This window comes from Chrysemys picta, chromosome 3 (genome assembly GCF_011386835.1).
Source record: "Chrysemys picta bellii isolate R12L10 chromosome 3, ASM1138683v2, whole genome shotgun sequence".
Classification (NCBI taxonomy): Eukaryota; Metazoa; Chordata; order Testudines; family Emydidae; genus Chrysemys; species Chrysemys picta.
Window position 1 is genome coordinate 40,426,652 of NC_088793.1, and position 21,362 is coordinate 40,448,013.

A 21,362-nucleotide genomic window follows, 5' to 3' on the forward strand; every position below is an offset into this window, starting at 1 on the left:
GCAACATGGCCCCTCCACCCATTCATTGCAGAGAATCTACAGCCAGATTGATGGAAAAGACACGTGCCAATCCAGGTCTCCCACTGTACACAGACGTTTTCAGTCACCCCAGAGCATCACTTACATAAAGGAATCCATTGTGGCCTCAAGTGCCAGATCGGAATCTGTCAGCAGCAACCCTATGGTGCGATGAGTGATAGGCTAAAGGAGTTTGAAATGGTTTCCTTGTTGCTGATCCAATCATTCAACCACTGGGATTTGACCCGCTATGTCATCTTTGGACTCTGCTGAACAGGTTCCGAATTGGCCAAGGAATATGTGCAGCCAATCTCTACACATGGGATCTGTGTGACAAAACACTTTGTCAGTGTGGCCTCCATCAGTTAGTGGCACATGTTGTAGATGCGTATCAAATGACTAGATTTCATGGTGGCGTTAGGGGCATTCATTCTGCTGATGAAGCAAGCCTGCAAACACAAGAAGAATAATTATAAGAATTGCTTTTTATTGCTGTCTCTGCCACCTATTGTACATCTGTATATTTCTATGTAAATTGTGTATTATTTTGGACAGTGACTCTGGATTTCATTCTGAGCTCACTTTCTCCAGATTAACTCTACTGATTTCTATGGAGATGCTCCCGATTTACCCTAGTATAAATAAGACTACCATGATGCCCCCTTTACTTTTCTTTATCTTTTTATATAGCACCTATATTGACACACTGTTTATGCTATAGACATAAAAATAATAAATGTAAATAGCATGATTATGGGTTAAATAATATTGTTGTTTTCCAGATCTTGTTCCGTGTGTATGTGTGTGTGTGTGTGTGTATATATATCTATATCTATATATATATATATATATATACACACACACACACACACACAAAAACACACACACCAGGTACACTGTTTATAGTTTTCATACTCATGTCAATAATCATTTGGATTATTTAAACAATAAGAACTTTAAAAAAATCAGATTTCCTGTTCACAATTTCTGCTCTTTTCTTGCTATTTGTATTTTGTTCAATTGAGACAGTAAAATTAGGCTTATCTGGTTTCCAGTCAGTTTTGCTTTCTGCCATAGATCACCTGCAATAATAAAATGCTGTAGCTCTTGGGGTGGCAAACATTGCAAGGGAAAGTTTAATTTAAGAAAAAACGGTGTTCTCTGAATTATTAAAATAATGATTTCCCCCCCCCAAAATTATTAATCTTAAATTTTAGATTTAAACTACCTGATGGTGCCTCTTGGAGTATGCGTTATTAGTTAAAGTACCTTGGTCTATAATGACACAATGATAGGTTCATGGATAATAAATACTTAAATGGTCTATTAGACACAATATAAAGTGTTAACATGTCAAAGGAATAAATTAGTATTTAAAATTGCTGGTTTAAAAATTACAGGTAAGATGATGTGGGCTTGTAAATAATATCTGTTGATAGAGTCTAATCAGTGGCACTCTGGAGATAGCTAGAGGCAATACCGAATTCCGCATTTGTTAAAGGAAAATTTTACACTCCAGATGCTACAATAACATAATTCTAACACTGTAGATACAAGGAAGAACAGAATAATGAATACATGCTGTACCAAATCTTCAGAAATATTGAGCACCTGCATTTCCCACTGGGGAAAATCCAGCCCCCCCACTTTGGCCACAGGGAGCCCTTCTGCAACAGAGCCAGAAGACAGGGTGCTGGATGTTGGGGAGCTGCTTAGGGTGTGTGCACCTGTTGCAGATGCCTCCCCTGTACAGCCCCCTCAGTGGCAGTGCTTAGCGGATGAAAAGGGTGGAGTAGAGGCATGGAAAGCTGGTGACTTGGGAAAGTTTTCCCCATATTGTCTCCTGCACCTCTCTCCAGCCTAGTGAGCTGTGATGGGCTATTGGGTCTGAGTTTCAGCAATCTGGAATTGGAGTTGCTCAGCGACTCTATGGATTTAGTCCAATATGAGTTCAGGTGAAGTATATGCGATATAGAAAATAAAGTTAGATGGAAGAAAAAAAACAATGTATATGAAATTAACCAATACCAACACAAATTTGACATACAGTTTTTTTCCTAAAGTGTTGGTGTGTTTTAAAGTATTTAAGAATCATAAAAATAATAATAAATGGAGATATACCTATCTCATAGAAATGGAAGGGATCTTGAAAGGTCATTGAATCCAGTCCCCTACCTTCACTAGCAGGACCAAGTACTATCCCTGACAATTTAGTTTGTTGTTGCCCCAGATCCCTAAATGGCCCCCTCAAGGATTGAACTCACAGACTTGGGTTTAGTAGGTCAATGCTCAAACCACTGAGCTATCCCTCCCCCCTACCACTAAACTCTCCTTTTTAAGTAATTGTTCATGGAGATTAAGGGTTCAATCCAGCAGATGTGCAGCCATGGCTAGAGGGTAGTGTGAGTCAAGCAGATGTCAGGTATGCTAAATGCCAAGTAAAAATAATCCAGTTTGCTCAGCAACTGTGGGGATCTGCAATATATGGCAGTGCTATTTAAAGAGGCAAGGATTCCCTTGTTTGCTGTGTTTTGTGCATCATGCACACTATCATGAAATCTGCACATCCAGGATGTTCATCCTCATGGTTTCACTTTCCACACAGAGCTCTGTCCTGGGGCGTGTTCAGCATATTCATGCATTTCTATAATGGTTAGCAAGGGCTAGATTCTGTCACCTTTAATCATGTCAAGTATTACCTTATTCTGTAAGCAGTTCCCTCTATTTCAATATGAAGTAAGGTACTCCTTAAAATGAGTAGCACAATCATGCCTTAAAATATCTGTAAAGAAAAATAATCTGCACTTTGAAAGACAGTAATATACAATCTGAAAGGCAATTATGTGTACATTTTGAAAAAACTGCAACAAGTCAGGTCTGAATCAGATCCACAGGGTCTTGCTTTACAAACATGTCTCTGACTGCGAGGCGATGACCAGTGCTTTTCAGACTGGCGCTGCTGGGATTTGCAGTCAGGTTTTGCATTTCTGTGGGTGGAGATTAATTATTTATTTTCTTAAAGCCTGGTACTTAAATGTGATCTCGTGCACTTAAATTAGGAACACAGATTCTATTTGACTCTATGAACATTAATACAAGTTTCATCTCTTTGTGCAGAAGTTAGAGACAAACTCTGACTCAATGAGGCAAGGCTAGAAACACACCCTGCTGAGCACACTCTAGGCAGCTGCTGAGTCTCCAGCCAGACCTGAGCAACAACCTCCAAATGCCTGATTCCACTGCTCAGCCTCCCACAGGCTCAAGCCTTAACACAGTGCGAAATAAAGGCATGCTTCTCTGGTTTTGTCCTTTCAGATTTAAATTTACAAAGACCCCCAGTGTGGAAAATAATTTGAAATGTTGCTCACTTTGACATCAAGGACAGATCCTGCTCCCAGTAAAGTCAGTGGGAGGTTTGCCATCAACTACAGTGACAACAGGTTCATGGACCTAAAATCTGGTTACTAGGATGAATGAAACATGACCTCTTCATTTCTTCAGCAGCCGGTGTCCTGATTTTACTGGAATGAAAGGAAAAGCAAACTAAATTCCAAAACACAGTGCGTTCATGCAGAGTAATTTTCATGAATTTTCTATGGAAAATTGAGTTTTTTTCTGGGTCCTTCCTCATAAAGATACTTCTGCAACAAATTTAAAGTTTTTGTGACCATCTTCTATATATCTAAGGTACTTATATGACACCCCCCCCCCCCCCGTTACCACAGGATATGAATGTCTCATAATCTTTTAATGTATTTAAATACAGAATATGTTTATCTTCAGAGTTCTATATAACGCTGCCCTTTCCTCCTTATCTTCCCTCTGGAGCACTACATTCCTCCCCAGACACACACCCCAATCCCTCTGCTCTACCCATTCTGGAATAGTTAGAAAGCACTTAGCACATTGCAATTATTACTACAAATCTATAGTAAATAATAATGATAGTTGGGACCTATTGATGGTGGACAAATTGAACCATTGGAGACTGGATGTGATGTGCCACATATCTCGGACAGGTGTGTGCTTGGGTCAGCTAGCCCCGCCTGCCTCTAGGGCTACACTCCATTTTCAGCCCACTATCTCAAATCAGAACTAGTACAATGATGCCTCTGTGAAGCTTCCCATGGGAACCCGGGGTTGTGAGGCACCTTGCTATCACCTTCCCTTCATGTGAGGAAGCCTTGTCTGTGCCTACCAGGCATCAGCTCTCTGACTCCCCCAGCCACAAGCAACAAAAGCACTCCCCTCTCCATCCACATGGGCTCCACTGTCCCTCTGCAGGTAAGAACTAGGGTCACTCTAATCCCTGAATTCTCCAAGTGTCCCCTGAGAATGCCCAATCAGTAATCCACACAGAATTCCCAGATCCTCTGCTCCCAAAGGAACAATACATCCCAATTTATCAGTTATACCTTGGATCACATCTCTGCTTAACGCACAGCACATGGATATATGTTTATAGTTAAATAAACATTTATTTTTACTAAGAACAGAGATTCAAGTAGAAGTAGGTAGAACTAACGGAAACAAATAAAACAAAATCATAACACACTTTCTAGGGCCTAAATGTATCTAACAAAACATTCCCTATCTCATGAAAGTTAGCACTCCCAAAGTCTCTCTCCCAGTGTCAAACAGCCAGATTAACTGTGATCTTCCATTTATGAGACAAGTCAACTGGCAACTTATCACCTCAATGAAGGGTAACTAGATGTACCTTTGCACCCCCAGATATAGTTCCAACAGTCCATTGTCTTCACTTGTAAACAGGGCTACCTCCTGCTGGTTGATAAGTTTATTATTTACTTATTTATATTTATTTATTTATTATTTATTTATAGAGGGTGTGACAGTGTACCCCATAAGGCTTTATGGGGAGGGGGGGCTTATAAATGTATGTATGACATAACTGGAATATGTTTTGTGCTGCCTGTGCCATGTAACATATCTCCGTAAGGGTTATGATCTACTATATCTATTCATCCTATTTGTACATATATCATTTTCTACTCGAGCTTAAGAATATGGGCTGTATGCTTGCCTGATTTCTAAGTAAGCTTTGTGAGGCATTTGGTCAGCTTCTTTAGGAAGGAATTTGCCAGGTTAAGTACCTGATCAGGAGACACTTAGGGAACAATGCATCTTGGAATGCTCCAATCCACATGAGAAGTCTTCCTGGAGACATGCAAGATGCCATGTGGACAATGGCGTCGGCCTGCAAAGACTGAGTCATGCAGGGGCATGTGACTTGCCCAGGTGACTCCAAAACTCCATCTTGGAGCTGGGCTTTGCATAGGAGGGAGGAGGGGGGTCTCCACCCACAAGAGAGAGTCTACTTAAACCTGTGGGAGACCCCTCCAGGTTGTCTTCAGCTAGCTAAAGAAGGAGCCTCTCCACCCACCCACCCCCCAGGATACTTGAAGGAGACTGAAACAAAGGACAGTAACTACAGGGGGTGTGAGTGATAGCTGGACCCAGGCTAAAAGGAGCTTAGCCTGTAAAAGGGAGCACTCTGGAATTGGTGAGGAAATTATCTGTATTCAGTTTGATTAGGCATAGATTTGCGCATTTTATTTTATTTTGCTTGTGACTTACTTTGTTCTGTCTGTTACTACTTTGAACCACTTAAATCCTACTGTCTGTATTTAATAAAATCACTTTCTATTTAGTAATTTACTCAGCGTATGTATTAATACCTGGGGGAGCAAACAACTGTGCATATCTCTCTATCAGTGTTATAGAGGGTGAACAATTTATGAGTTTGCCCTGCATAAGCTTTATGCAGGGTAAAACGGATTTATCTGGGTTTAGACCCCACTGGGAGTTGGGCATCTGAGTGCTAAAGACAAGCACTCTACTGTGAGCTGTTTTCAGGTAAACTTGCAGCTTTGGGACAAGTGATTCAGACCCTGGATCTGTGTCTGGAGCCAAACAGGAGTGTCTGGCTCAGCAAGACAGGGTGCTGGAGTCCTGAGCTGGCAGGGAAAACAGGAGCAGGGGTAGTCTTTGCACATCGGGTGGCAGCTCCCAAGGGGGTTTCTGTGATCCAACCCATCACAGCGGCGTAGTCGGCAGGATCTGTGCACAGTTGATTGCTTTGAGATACTGGTAGTGATTTTAAGTGAGTTTTAAGTGTGGTGGCTGGAGAACAGACAAAGTGGTTACTGGTTTGTTATTTTCTGTTTGCTTATTTCAGGCAAGGGAAGTAGGAACAGAAAAGGAAGCTCTCTGTTAACTAAGAATCCCCGGAGCTGAGTGCATCTCAGTTTCAGTGAACTGCAGAGGGGTTGTGGCCCAGCACAAGAAAGCAGGAAAATGAGTACTAGTGATCTCAGTTCCAGTGAACTGCAGAGGGGTTGTAGCCCAGCACAAGAAAGCAGGACAATGAGTACCAGTGACGCTGCTATTAAACTAAAGCTGGCCAGGTTGGAAGCAAAAGAGAGAGAAAGTGAACATAAGAGACAGCTGGAACTAAGACAATTAGAAATTAGTGCCATGGAGGCAGAACATGCAAGGGAAGAGGCTGCCCACAAGAGAGCTATGGAGGTCGAGGCAGCGAGGGCGGAGGCAGAGGCAGCTGCCCACGAGAGGGCTATGGAGGCCCAGAGGGAGGCCCGGAAGCATGAACTGGCTGTTATGGAGTCAAAGAGACGAAACCCTCCCCCTGCTGGCTCCACTTCCCAAAAAATCCACAAATGGGAGCGGCTATGTCCACAGTATGATGAGTCCAGCGATATCGCCGAATATTTCATCACCTTTGAGAGACTGTGCACCCTCCATGCCATCCCTGAAGATCAGAAGATGTCCACATTGATAGCAAAATTGACTGGCAGAGCTCTGGACATATTCAATAAGATGCCTATTGATGATGCTTCAAACTATGGTAAATTTAAGGGACTGGTTTTGAAACAGTTTCAGGTTATACCTGAAACCTACAAGGTTAAATTCAGGAGCCTTAAGAGGGGATCTGGATTAAGTAATGTGGCTTATACCAATGAAATGAGAGATTTGGTAGATAAATGGGTGCGGGGGAGAGGCATTACCAGCTTTGAAGGGATGTGTGATCTAGTTACTCAGGAACATTTCCTGAATATGTGCAGTGATGAGGTAAAACAGTATTTGTGGGACAAAAAGGTAAATGCAGTGGGTGAATTAGCTGAGTATGCTGACTCTTATGAACAAGCCCAAGCTGCAATCAAACACAAACCACTGGCAGAAGGGTATAAGGTTGGGGGAAAGCAGAATCACCGTTTTACCCCTGGGTCTGGGAAAAAAGAGGCTGGGCGGTCACCTCCCCATTCCCCTGGTACTCGACCCAAATTTCCTGTGCAAGCAGAGGAGCCCAAGAGGTGCTATCATTGTAAGTCCACTGAGCACGTGAGGAATAAGTGTCCCTTACTGAGTGAAGCTGCGGCTTCTCAGAGCCAGGCTGTGGCCTCTTTCCACACAGGATTTGTAAAGCTTGCTTCCACACAACCCAGCAATGAGCATATGCATGCTGTTAAATTGAATGGTCAAATGCTTCTTGGATTAAGGGACACGGGTGCTGAGATTTCTGTGGTCAGGAGGGACCTAATCCAGGAGAAGGATCTGTTGCCAGGTAAAATGGCAGAATTAGAGCTGGTCGGGGGTTACAAAGTCCTTGCACCTTTAGCTAAAGTACACATGCAAACTCGGGATTTGCAGGCTGAGCTGACTGTTGCAACGGTGGCACACAATTTTGCACCGTTTCTACTGGGGAATGATTTCTTTAGTGTGGCAGAATCTGTCCCAGGGTTGGTTAGCAGTGAGAAGGAATCTTGTGCCAAAAGCCCCAGAGGGGGGGGCGAAGTCACACAGACTGCTGGGGGAATAGGAGGGTGTCTCTTAGATTCCTCTGCAGCAGTAAAGGATGCAGCTTCGGGGGCAGGACTGATTGTAGCCGGTTCCTGTAGCTCTGGGGCTCAAGGGAAGTTCCAGAGGGAGGAGCTGGGTTCCTGTAGCTCTGGGGCTCAAGGGAAGTTCCAGAGGGAGGAGCTGGATGAAGCCGGCTCCTGTCCCCTAATCATCTCCCCGGGGGAGGGGGATGTACCACCTTGTAGCAAGGAGGCCACCACAGCTGCTGACTGCCAGGAAGTTGCAGGTCAGCAGGGGGCCGGGCCTGCCCTGGGGTGCACAGAGGTGTGTGTCCCAAAGGTGGAAGTTGGGGTCCTGGGGACCACTGTGGTGGGAACAGGCCCCAAGGACTCTATAGCTGAGTGCCAGCCCAACCCGAGTGGAAGGGGAGGGATTTTGCGGGCCAGTGAGAGGTCTGTTGTAGCTGGTAGCTGTGAGTCCACAGCTGGGGCAGGATCACCTTCCCTTTCAGGGGACACAAGAGTGTCGGACCCAGCGGGGAGCCCAAAGAGGGAAGCCCAAATGGAAGGTCAGGGGGGGCCAGAGAGTCCACCCACCTTTTGTGGGGAGGGGCTTTCCCAGGAGGAGGGTGAAAAGTCTGCATTCGAAATGCCAGCCCCCTCTCCTGTGGATCAGGTTTTAAGGGAAACCTGGGGGTCAGGTCTCCAGGATGAGGGGGTCTATCCAGCTGACCCATTGGAAACAGAAAGTGGGGTGCCCAAAGGGGTCCAGAGCACCCCAGGGAAAGCTACTGTTCTTGCTACACTTGCAAGAGATAAAACTCTCTCTCCAAGACAGGGGGGGGGAAATCTCTTCATGGGAGGAACTTCACGAGGGAGTGGGGCCCAGCCCAGAGAAACTCCAGAGGGAGGGGCCGAGGACAAGTATGGTTGTAGTACACCCTTTCCTGGCCAAAGACCCAAGCACATGCCCGAACTAGAAGTCTTCCCCAAAGAGGCAGAGGAATCTGCATCAGAAGGTCTACCAGAGGCCACAGAGAACTGGGAAAATGCAGTAGATGCTAAACAAGTCAAATTGAGTGAACGAAGCCTGTCCACTGTAGATTTGCTGTTAACCTTGTGTCTTTTGCTAATTCACCTATGGGTTAAAACAAAAGAATTCACACTAGTGGTAAACTCTTTAAAGATGTGGAACATATTTGATTTGTGGAATAAGCTGTTATACATGCTGGGGATGGTGACAGGACAGCCCCACCAGCATGTTACTTTACAGCCCATACCTGTAAAAAGCAGCAAAAGCATAACAGGCCTATGCTGCTGTGTAGAAGGGGAAACTGAGGCACACCGCCTCATGGCATTGGTGGCTAAATGCCAAGATACCTCCACGTTAATGAGTATTGCTGCCTGCATTCTGTTAGCAATACTACATCCCTACCTGTTTGCAAGCATCTGGGGACCAGGGACCCCAAAACAGGCTAGAACCCCCAGGAGTGACATCATATGGTTTCAAGGTACTGAAAGGAAGTGTGACCAGAAACAAACAGAAATTTTACAGGTACTGCCTCCGCCATGGACAGTATCCAAGTCTCTGGCAGTAAGTTCAGGGGGAGGGTGTGACAGTGTACCCCATAAGGCTTTATGGGGAGGGGGTGCTTATAAATGTATGTATGACATAACTGGAATATGTTTTGTGCTGCCTGTGCCATGTAACATATCTCCGTAAGGGTTATGATCTACTATATCTATTCATCCTATTTGTACATATATCATTTTCTACTCGAGCTTAAGAATATGGGCTGTATGCTTGCCTGATTTCTAAGTAAGCTTTGTGAGGCATTTGGTCAGCTTCTTTAGGAAGGAATTTGCCAGGTTAAGTACCTGATCAGGAGACACTTAGGGAACAATGCACCTTGGAATGCTCCAATCCACATGAGAAGTCTTCCTGGAGACATGCAAGATGCCATGTGGACAATGGCGTCGGCCTGCAAAGACTGAGTCATGCAGGGGCATGTGACTTGCCCAGGTGACTCCAAAACTCCATCTTGGAGCTGGGCTTTGCATAGGAGGGAGGAGGGGGGTCTCCACCCACAAGAGAGAGTCTACTTAAACCTGTGGGAGACCCCTCCAGGTTGTCTTCAGCTGGCTAAAGAAGGAGCCTCTCCACCCACCCACCCCAGGATACTTGAAGGAGACTGAAACAAAGGACAGTAACTGCAGGGGGTGTGAGTGATTGCTGGACCCAGGCTAAAAGGAGCTTAGCCTGTAAAAGGGAGCACTCTGGAATTGGTGAGGAAATTATCTGTATTCAGTTTGATTAGGCATAGATTTGCGCATTTTATTTTATTTTGCTTGTGACTTACTTTGTTCTGTCTGTTACTACTTTGAACCACTTAAATCCTACTGTCTGTATTTAATAAAATCACTTTCTATTTAGTAATTTACTCAGAGTATGTATTAATACCTGGGGGAGCAAACAACTGTGCATATCTCTCTATCAGTGTTATAGAGGGCGAACAATTTATGAGTTTGCCCTGCATAAGCTTTATGCAGGGTAAAACGGATTTATCTGGGTTTAGACCCCACTGGGAGTTGGGCATCTGAGTGCTAAAGACAAGCACTCTACTGTGAGCTGTTTTCAGGTAAACTTGCAGCTTTGGGACAAGTGATTCAGACCCTGGATCTGTGTCTGGAGCCAAATAGGAGTGTCTGGCTCAGCAAGACAGGGTGCTGGAGTCCTGAGCTGGCAGGGAAAACAGGAGCAGGGGTAGTCTTTGCACATCGGGTGGCAGCTCCCAAGGGGGTTTCTGTGATCCAACCCGTCACAGAGGGGACAGTATGATGGGATAGCCTAATTTTGGCAATTAATTGATCTTTGACTGTTAGCGGTAAATATGCGCAATGGCCTGTTAGATGGGGTGGGATCTGAGTTACTACAGAGAATTCTTTCCTGGGTGTCTGGCTGGTGAGTCTTGCCCACATGCTCAGGGTTTAGCTGATCACCATATTTGGGATCGGGAAGGAATTTTCCTCCAGGGTAGATTGGCAGAGGCCCTGGGGGTTTTTCACCTTCTTCTGCAGCATGGGGCATGAGTCACTTGCTGGAGGATTCTCTACACCTTGAAGTCTTTAAACCATGATTTGAGGACTTCAATAGTTCAGACATAGGTTAGGGGTTTATTACAGGAGTGGGTGGGTGAGATTCTGTGACCTGCATTGTGCAGGAGGTCAGACTAGATGATCATAATTGTCCCTTCTGACCTTAAAGTCTATGAGTCTGTGAGATTGTTCTGGGCCAAAAGATACGGAGGATTTTTCTGAGGCAGGTTGTATGGAATGACATGCCAAGAGGCATTAAATCAATACTCTTCTCATCCCTTGAAGACCTGGACTTCGCAGATGATGTCGCTCTCCTATCACATACCCAACACCATATACAAGAAAAAACAACTCGACTCAACACATTCAGCAAGCAAATTGGACTGAAAATCAACCGCAATAAGACAGATATCATGACCTTTAATATTTCCTCACCCTCACCAGTACGGATAGAGGATTATGTTCTCACCAATGTAGAAACATTCACATACTTGGGCAGCATCATCAGCCAGGATGGTGGAACAAGCAGGACATCCAGAACAAAATCAATAAAGCCAGGAACACTTCAGCTTAAATACAGTCTGGAAATCATCAAAATACAACACCAAAACCAAACTCAAGATTTATCAGAGTCGCGTACTTTCAACACTACTTTATAGTGTAGAATGCTGGGGAATGAGAAAGTATGACATGTTCAAACTGTCTTCATTCCACGCAACAAGGATAACAACCCTTTATTACTCCTGCCCCAATAACAAGGAGACTGGGGATCCAACACCAGCCAAGAGTGATGATTTGGGCAAGCAATCCGATCATGCTGAGCACCTAGGCAGGGTGGGTGTGCCTATGCAAACAAGATCAGCTCCTGAAGTCCTCTTCCACAGCTCATCACTAGATGTCAGAGGAGAGCTCATTCAGACCCTGCTTACTCTCAACTCTCAATGATTATGATGACAAATTTGACACAGGTTTTCAGTAGAGACCTTACATGACACCCTTACTATGTAGATAACAGACCCAGGAAATCTCAGTAACCCTTATGCATCCCTGTATCCTCTGCCAGTTGGCACCAAGAGGTCCCTGGGACACAATCTCCTCAAGGTAGGAATTACCCCTCCAGCTCAAAGTGAAGACATACTTTCAGACCCAGCATGCTGTCTTCAGATGGAGCAGATTACAGTGGGGGCTGAGTCTACCTCGCCTCCCACAATAAAATGCATTTCAAGACACACCATATAAAGCAAATTTCAGACTGCTGTTAGAACTCCACAGCTCTCCTGAGGTGGGAGGCCTATTCCATCATTTTCCTTAGAAACTGGGTATTTTATTTTGTACTATCCACACCACTATAGGGAGTTGGATCTTCAGGGTTACATTGCATCAACTAAGTGTTAACTACACTAGTAGGAAATACTAGGTCTGAGTCTCCTCTCATACTAGTGTAACTCCATAAACTTAAAGATGCTACTCCTGATTTACATTGATGTAAGCAAGAGAATCAGGCCCACAGTTTTAACACGTGGTTTCAGGGTTGAAAGGAATTTTTATGGTGCTGTCCTGTAAAGGAAGTTCATTGTTACAGTCTTGACAGTAAAGTCTCCATACTAAATGCAGAAATCCCTGATTTAGTACATGTTTGACATTTTATCAAGTGTATTACACTGAAAAGGAAATAGATCGAGTGTGTTCGGAAAAAGATAAGAAAACAATTTCTTTTCAACAGACTTCATGAGCCAGATTCTGGCATCAATAACACCAATGGCACAGTGTGACACAAGACAGAATTTGTTACACACAGTCATGAAAAATAAGTCTGATGAGAGCCACATTTGACCCATGTCCTAATGCACAGGTATCTATGCTACAGAAAACACAATCACTATTATTGTCCAGTACGGTAACATACCTTTGGAACTTGTTTTAATTGTATGTTCTTCCCCAGCCTTCTCATATACCAAAATGCTACCCAAATAAACACCCATTTCCTCCAGGCCTTGCATTATATCTCACTTATTTCCCTATGGAAGATTTCTGTAATGCTGAATTGGAGGAAACTAAAGCTATATCTTCTGAATAATGTTATATTAGTTATCTGTTCAATATCATCATATAGAACCGAACATGCCACAATCTACTAGTTGCATCTAGGGTGAGGAATATTATATCACCATTTTAATTGGACATTTCTTCTTCCATAAAAGGAAGAATACCTTTCCTGCCTTACTGTGTCATTGAGCCTATGTAGGTCTAAGTACCTAAAGACATTTAGTCCCCCCCCACCATAACTTGTCTAGGAGGCACATTACTGTGCTCGGTTACATCATTCTATCTAGTTCTTCCTTCACTTAGGCTATGTCTACATAGCAATGTAAGCCTAGAGTTAGTGGGACTCAAGTCACCTGACGCGTGTCAGCGAATCATGGGCTTAAGAACATAAGAAAGGCCGTACCGGGTCAGACCAAAGGTCCATCTAGCCCAGTATCTTGTCTACCGACAGTGGCCAATGCTAGGTGCCCCAGAGGGAGTGAACCTAACAGGCAATGATCAAGTAATCTCTCTCCTGCCATCCATCTCCACCCTCTGACAGACAGAGGCTAGGGACACCATTCCTTACCCGTCCTGGCTAATAGCCATTAATGGACTTAACCACCATGAATTTATCCAGTTTTCTTTTAAACTCTGTTATAGTCCTAGCCTTCACAACCTCCTCAGGTAAGGAGTTCCACAAGTTGACTGTGCGCTGCGTGAAGAAGAACTTCCTTTTATTTGTTTTAAACCCGCTGCCTATTAATTTCATTTGATGACCCCTAGTTCTTGTATTATGGGAATAAGTAAATAACTTTTCCTTATTTTATATACCTCTATCATATCCCCCCTTAGTCTCCTCTTTTCCAAGCTGAAGAGTCCTAGCCTCTTTAATCTCTCCTCATATGGGACCCATTCCAAACCCTTAATCATTTTAGTTGCCCTTTTCTGAACCTTTTCTAGAGCCAGTATATCTTTTTTGAGATGAGGAGACCACATCTGTACGCAATATTCGAGATGAGGGCGTACCATCGATTTATATAAGGGCAATAATATAGTCTCAGTCTTATTCTCTATCCCCTTTTTAATGATTCCTAACATCCTGTTTGCTTTTTTGACCGCCTCTGCACATTGCATGGACGTTTTCAGAGAACTATCCACGATGACTCCAAGATCTTTTTCCTGACATGTTGTAGCTAAATTAGCCCCCATCATATTGTATGTATAGTTGGGGTTATTTTTTCCAATGTGCATTACTTTAAATTTATCCACATTAAATTTCATTTGCCATTTTGTTGCCCAATCACTTAGTTTTGTGAGATCTTTTTGAAGTTCTTCACAGTCTGCGTTGGTCTTAACTATCTTTAGCAGTTTAGTATCATCTGCAAACTTTGCCACCTCACTGTTTATCCCTTTCTTCAGATCATTTATGAATAAGTTGAATAGGATCGATCCGAGGACTGACCCTTGGGGAACACCACTAGTTACCCCTTTCCATTCTGAGAATTTATCATTAATTCCTACCCTTTGTTCCCTGTCTTTTAACCAGTTCTCAATCCATGAAATGACCTTCCCTTTTATCCCATGGCAGCTTAATTTACATAAGAGCCTTTGGTGAGGGACCTTGTCAAAGGCTTTCTGGAAATCTAAGTACACTATGTCCACTGGATCCCCGTTATCCATGTTTGTTGACCCCTTCAAAGAATTCTAATAGATTAGTAAGACACGATTTCCCTTTACAGAAACCATGTTGACTATTGCTCAACAGTTTATGTTTTTCTATGTGTCGGACAATTTTATTCTTAACTATTGTTTCGACTAATTTGCCTGGTACAGACGCTAGACTTACCGGTCTGTAATTGCTGTGATCACCTCTAGAGCCCTTTTTAAATATTGGTGTTACATTAGCTAACTTCCAGTCATTGGGTACAGAAGCCGATTTAAAGGACAGGTTACAAACCTTAGTTAACAGTTCCGCAACTTCACATTTGAGTTCTTTCAGAACTCTTGGGTGAATCCCATCTGGTCCCGGTGACTTGTTAATGTTAAGTTTATCAATTAATTCCAAAACCTCCTCTCGTGACACTTCAATCCGTGACAGTTCCTCAGATTTGTCACCTACAAAAGCCAGCTCAGGTTTGGGAATCTCCCTAACATCCTCAGCCATGAAGACTGAAGCAAAGAATCCATTTAGTTTCTCTGCAATGACTTTATCGTCTTTAAGCGCTCCTTTTGTATCTCGATCATCAAGGGGCCCCACTGGTTGTTTATCAGGCTTCCTATTTCTGATGTACTTAAAAAAAACATTTTGTTATTACCTTTGGAGTTTTTGGCTAGCCGTTCTTCAAACTCCTCTTTGGCTTTTCTTATTACATTCTTGCACTTAATTTGGCAGTGTTTATGCTCCTTTCTATTTGCCTCACTAGGATTTGACTTCCACTTTTTAAAGGAAGTCTTTTTATCTCTCACTGCTTCTTTTACATGGTTGTTAAGCCACGGTGGCTCTTTTTTAGTTCTTTTACTGTGTTTCTTAATTTGGGGTATACATTGAAGTTGGGCCTCTATTATGGTGTCTTTAAAAAGCGCCCATGCACTTGCAGGGATTTCACTTTAGTCACTGTACCTTTTAATTTCTGTTTAACTAACCCCCTCATTTTTGCATAGTTCCCCCTTTTGAAATTAAATGCCACAGTGTTGGGCTGTTGAGATGTTCTTCCCACCACAGGGATGTTGAATGCTATTGTATTATGGTCACTATTTCCAAGCAGTCCTGCTATAGTGACCTCTTGGATCAGCTCCTGCGCTCCACTCAGGACTAAATCTAGAGTTGCCTCTCCCCTTGTGGGTTCTCGTACCAGCTGCTCCATGAAGCAGTCATTTAAAGTATCGAGACATTTTATTTCTGCATTTCATCCTGAAGTGAAATGTTCCCAGTCAATATGGGGATAATTGGAATCCCCCACTATGATTGAGTTCTTAATTTTGATAGCCTCTCTAATTTCCCTTAGCATTTCATCATCACTATCACCATCCAGGTCAGGTGGTCGATAATAGATCCCTAATGTTATATTCTTATTAGAGCATGAAATTTCTATCCATAGAGATTCTATGGAACATGCGGATTTGCTTAAGATTTTTACTTCATTTGATTGTACATTTTCTTTCACATGTAGTGCCACTTCCCACCCCCCCACCCCACCCCACCCCCCGCGCACGACCTGTTCTGTCCTTCCAATATATTTTGTACCCCGGAATGATTGTGTCCCATTGATTGCTCTCAGTCCACCAGGTTTCTGTGATGCCTATTATATCAATATCCTCCTTTATCACAAGGCACTCTAGTTCACCCATCTTATTATTTAGACTTCTAGCATTTGTGTACAAGCACTTTAAAAACTTGTCACTGTTTATTTGTCTGCCCTTTTCTGATGTGTCAGATTCTTTTTTATGTGAATGTTTATCATCTGATCTGGCCCCTACTTTATCCTCTTCCATCCTCTGCTCCTGACTATAACCTGGAGATTCTCTATCATTAGACTCTCCCCTAAGAGAAGTCTCTGTCCGATCCACATGCTTCTCTGAAGCAGTCGGCTTTCCCCCATCTCCTAGTTTGAAAACTGCTCTACAACCTTTTTAATGTTTAGTGCCAGCAGTCTGGTTCCACTTTGGTTTAGGTGGAGCCCATCCTTCCTGTATAGGCTCCCCCCTATTCCAGAAGTTTCCCCAGTTCCTAATGAATGTAAACCCCTCTTCTCTACACCATCGTCTCATCCACGCATTGAGACTCTGAAGCTCTGCCTGCCTACCTGGCCCTGCGCGTGGAACTAGGAGCATTTCTGAGAATGCCACCATAGAGGTCCTGGATTTCAGTCTCTTCCCTAGCAGCCTAAATTTGGCCTCCAGGACATCTCTCCTACCCTTCCCTACGTCATTGGTACCTACATGTACCACAACCACTGGCTCCTCCCCAGCACTACACATAAGTCTGTCTAGATGCCACGAGAGATCTGCAACCTTCGCACCAGGCAGGCAAGTCACCATACGGTTCTCCCGGTCATCACAAACCCAGCTATCTATGTTTCTAATGATCGAATCTCCCAATACTAATACCTGCCTTTTCCTAGCAACTGGAGTTCCCTCCCCTGGAAAGGTAACCTCAGTGTGAGAGGCAACTCCAGCACCGTCTGGAAGGAGGGTCCCAACTATGGGAAGGTTTTCCTCAGCTCCCGTTGATGCTCTGCTTCCCTGAGCCTTTCATTCTCCTCAATAGCGCAGGGGCTGTCTGACCAGATGTGGGACAATTCTACAGTGTCCCGGAAAGCCTCATCAACCATACCTATCTGCCTCCCTTAGCTCCTCCAGTTCCGCCACCCTTGCCTCCAAAGTCCGTACATGGTCTCTGAGGGCCAGGAGCTCCTTGCACCGAATGCACACATATGCCACCCACCCACAGGGCAGGTAATCATACATGCTACACTCAGTGCAATAAACTGGATAGCTTCTGCCTTGCATTGTTTCCTAGTTAATGAAGGGGTAGTTTAAAGCAAGAAGTTTTGAATGTAGTTTGGTTTATAGGTTTTAAGGGGAATAAAGGGTATAAGATAGAACCGGCAAGGGACCCTCGCTCCCTTCCTGAACTCCCTTGCGAAACTCACTGTTAGCAGCCCCCGTTCGCAAAAGCTCCCTGGTCACTTGTGCGCTGCTTGAGTCTCCACATTGCATTTTAAGCCTAGGTTAAGAATTTTCTGACCCATGCTCGAATCTAGGACCTGACAAGGTCCTGCTCTAAGACTTTATAATGTTCATAACATATGTATTAGAAACTGCATTTATTCTCTGCATCTCAAATAACCAGGTGACCACTTATCCCACAATAAGAGGGAATGATTAGCAATTGATGATGACTGGCAAAGCGTTAAAGCCTTTGGGGTGGTTTGTAAATGCCCTGACATCTCTGTTCATTTCTTTTTTAACACCACTTTATTTGCCATAAAATGATACAGCATCAAAATTATTTTCCACAATATTTTGACATACAGGATGAAAGGTTCAGGTCCCAAATGGAGTTACATAGCTTAGAACAGTGGTCCCCAAACTGTGGGGCATGGCCCCCCCTCCCGGGGGGATGTGGAGGAACGTTCATGGGCCATGCAGCAGGGTCCAGGCCTGCCCACATGGGGGGTGGGAAGGGAGTGCCACACAGCCCTGCTCTGCCCCCAGCCCAGCTCCGAACCCAGCTGCATCTCCACTCTGCCCCCTGCTAAGATCCCAGTCCAGCTCTGCCCTCATTCCCTCTCTGCCCCCATTCCAGCTCCACCTCTAGCTCCAGTTCCTCCCACATCCTCAGATTTGCCCCCAGCTCCACCTTCAGCTCAAGGTACTCTGCTGAGCCAACTGTGCAGTAATGGACGGGGGCATGGACACATTCCATTACTGATAGGTGGAGCATGCCAGGAAAAGTTTGGGCACCACTGGCTTAGAAACTCATGTCCTTTCCCTTCTTTTTTATCACATTCTCATTAGCCCTGGTTTCTGAGCTTTAATTTCCTGCTTTCTCAGAAAGTTTAAGAATGTCTGCAGTGGAAGCAACTAAGTCAATTAATGCTAAGGTCAAAGCAATGTTTCCCATACTGAAATGTCTCTGGGGATCAAAATGAAGATAGCTCTGGCCAGTTTTGTCAATCCATCCTTGTCAACCATTGATAAAAGTAATATCATTCAGCCATGACCAGAATTAACCTGCAGCCTTCGATACCTTGCCTTTGTAATTGGAATGGATAAATGACAAAGCGAGTTAATTGATCACAATGACACAACAAAGACATAAGGTATATGACCCCTTTTGATTTTGCCTCCATATTCTTTCCTACAATCCATACACATAGGAGACTATGATTCAATATTAGAAATGACCCTTGCACAAAATAATTTGGAAATAAATTGTTTGGATTATTTGGAATAATTTCTTTGAAATACATTTCTACCAAGGACCACAATAAATGCTGAATTTTGTCCTTAGATGAAACTGAGCTTGTGTACATGGTTCCTTATGATTTCAAGTTCTACTTTTTTCCTGTAATTGCCTTCTTCCTTCCATCATGATTGTATCTCTTCCCTTATCCTAATGTCATCTCATTCTACAGAGAAACAATATGTAGAAATTAAAGTTTATTTACTATTATGAAGTGGGCTGAGGAATTGATGGACCTGCAAATGCAGAAGAAAAATATCACTGAAATGAGCAGTACCTCTAATAGCTGATATTAAAACATGTCTCCCCTCCACACCCGAAAAGCTACTGATCATAGAAGTGTGGGACTGGAGGGGACCTTAATAGGTCCCCTAGTCCAGTCCCCTGCACTCAAGGCAGGACTAAGTAATAACTAGATGATTCTGAAAGGTCTAAGCTATTCTTAAAAACATCCAATGATGGAGATTCCACAGCCTCCACTGGCAATTTGTTCCAGTGCTTAACTACCCTGACAGTTAGGAAGTTTTTTTTCGTAATGTCCAACCTAAACAGCCCTTCTGCAATTTAAGCCCATTGCTTCTTGTCCTATCTTTAGAGCTTAATGAGAACATTTCCCCCCATCCTCCTTGTAACAACCTTTTATGTACCCGAAAACTGTTATCATGCCCCTGCCCCTCTTCCCAGTCGTCTCTTCTCCAGACTAAACAAACCTAATTTTTTCAATCTTCCCTCATAGGTCATGTTTTCTAGACCTTTAAATCATTTTTGTTGCTCTCCTCTGGACTTTCTCCAGTTTGTCCAAATCTTTCCTGAAATGTGGTGCCCAGAACTGAACACCATACTCCAGCTGGGGCTTCTCAAAGTAAAGTAGGGTGGAAGAATTACTTCTCGTGTCTTATTTACAACACTCCTGCTAATACATCCCAGAATGATGTTCACTTTCTCTGCAACCATGTTACACTGTTGACTCATATTTAGCTTGTGATCCACAGCACCCATATTTCTTTCTGCAGTACTCTTTCCTGAGCAGTCATTTCCCATTTTGTATGTGTACAACTTCCTAAGTGGAGTACTTTGTATTTGTTCTTATTTAATTTCATCCTATTTACTTCAGACCATTTCTCCACTTTGTCAAGATCATTTTGAATTTTAATCCTATCCTCCAAAGCGCTTGCAACCCCAGCTTGATATCCACCACAAACTTTATAAGTGTACTCTCTATGCCATTATCTACATCATTTATGAAGATATTAAACAGAACCAGACCCAGAACTGATCCCTGTGGGACCCCACTTGATATGCCCTTCTAGTTTGATTGTGAACCACTGATAACTACTCTCTGTGAACCATTTTCCAACCAGCTAGGCACCCATCTTATAGTAGCTTCATTTAGGCTATATTTCACTTGTTTATGAGGAGGTCATGCCGGACAGTAGCAAAAGCCTTACTAAAGTCAAGATATACCATATCTACCACTTCCCCCATCAACAAAGACTTGTGACCCTGTCAAAGAAAGCTATCAGGGTGGTTTGACACAGTTTGTTTCTGAAAAATCCATGCTGACTGTCACTTATCACCTTATTATCTTTGAGGTGTTTGCAAATTGATTGTTTAGTTATTTGCTCTATTATCTTTCCAGATACTGAAGTTAAGCTGACCAGTCTGTAATTCCCCAAATTGTCCTTATTCCCCTTTTTATAGATTAGCACTGTATTTTCCCTCTTCCAGTCCTCTGGAATCTCTCCCGTTTTCCATGGGTTTTTGAAGATAATCTCTAATAGCTCAGATATGTACTCAGTCAGCATCTTGAGTATTCTAGGGTATATTTCACCAGATCCTGCCAACTTAAAGACATCAGAGATGTCCCATTTTATCTTATTTCTCTTCTATTTATTGCCATATTTTGAGTACATTGGCACTAGCCTGATAATGAAAGCTAGCAAATAGTTCGATTTTATTTCTAAGGCATGGTACAGTTATGAAATTCTTCTACTCACTTACGGAATATTAGTCAGTACTCATCCAATATCTGTATCTCATATTTCAGAATATTATTCCCAAACTGATCTTTTATGAAAGAATTGACTGAGCCTTTTTGAACAGTAATGAGTGGTTGTAACTGACATGCAAATCACGATCTTAGTCAATTTATACAACCATTTTAATAAACAAACAGAAGGTGAATATTACTTTCATTACAGTCCAAAAAGCCTAAATAAATGAACATAGTGTTTCCTACCCAATGTTTGTTGTCAAGGACCACAGTGAAAATCCAGAGTGACTATTTGATTTCAATGGAGTTACTCTGGATTTACATTGTTTTACATGAGAACAGAAGTTGGGACATTATCTTCATTTTTAATACAGCCTAATTAATTTAGTCAGGCCTTGATCTTGCTGTTCATTGTGTACAG